Raw genomic sequence first — 454 nt, 5'->3', positions numbered from 1 at the left:
CTATCTATCTATCTATCTCATATCTATCTATCTATCTATCTATCTATCTATCTCATATCTATCTCCTATCTATCTCCTATCTATCTATCTATCTCATATCTATCTATCTTCTATCTATCTATCTATCTATCTATCTATCTATCTATCTATCTAATATCTATCTATCTCATATCTATCTATCTATCTATCTATCTATCTTCTGTCTATCTATCTATCTATCTATCTATCTATCTATCTATCTAATATCTATCTATCTAATATCTATCTATCTCATATCTATCTATCTAATATCTATCTATCTATTTATTATCTAATATCTATCTATCTATTATCTATCTATCTAATATCTATCTAATATCTATCTCTTCTATCTCCTATCTATCTATCTATCTATCTATCCATCTATCTCATATCTATCTCATATCTATCTATCTATCTATCTATCTCATATCTA

The sequence above is a fragment of the Bufo bufo genome, chromosome 3 (genome assembly GCF_905171765.1).
Source record: "Bufo bufo chromosome 3, aBufBuf1.1, whole genome shotgun sequence".
Taxonomy (NCBI): domain Eukaryota; kingdom Metazoa; phylum Chordata; class Amphibia; order Anura; family Bufonidae; genus Bufo; species Bufo bufo.
This window is presented reverse-complemented; position numbering follows the sequence as displayed.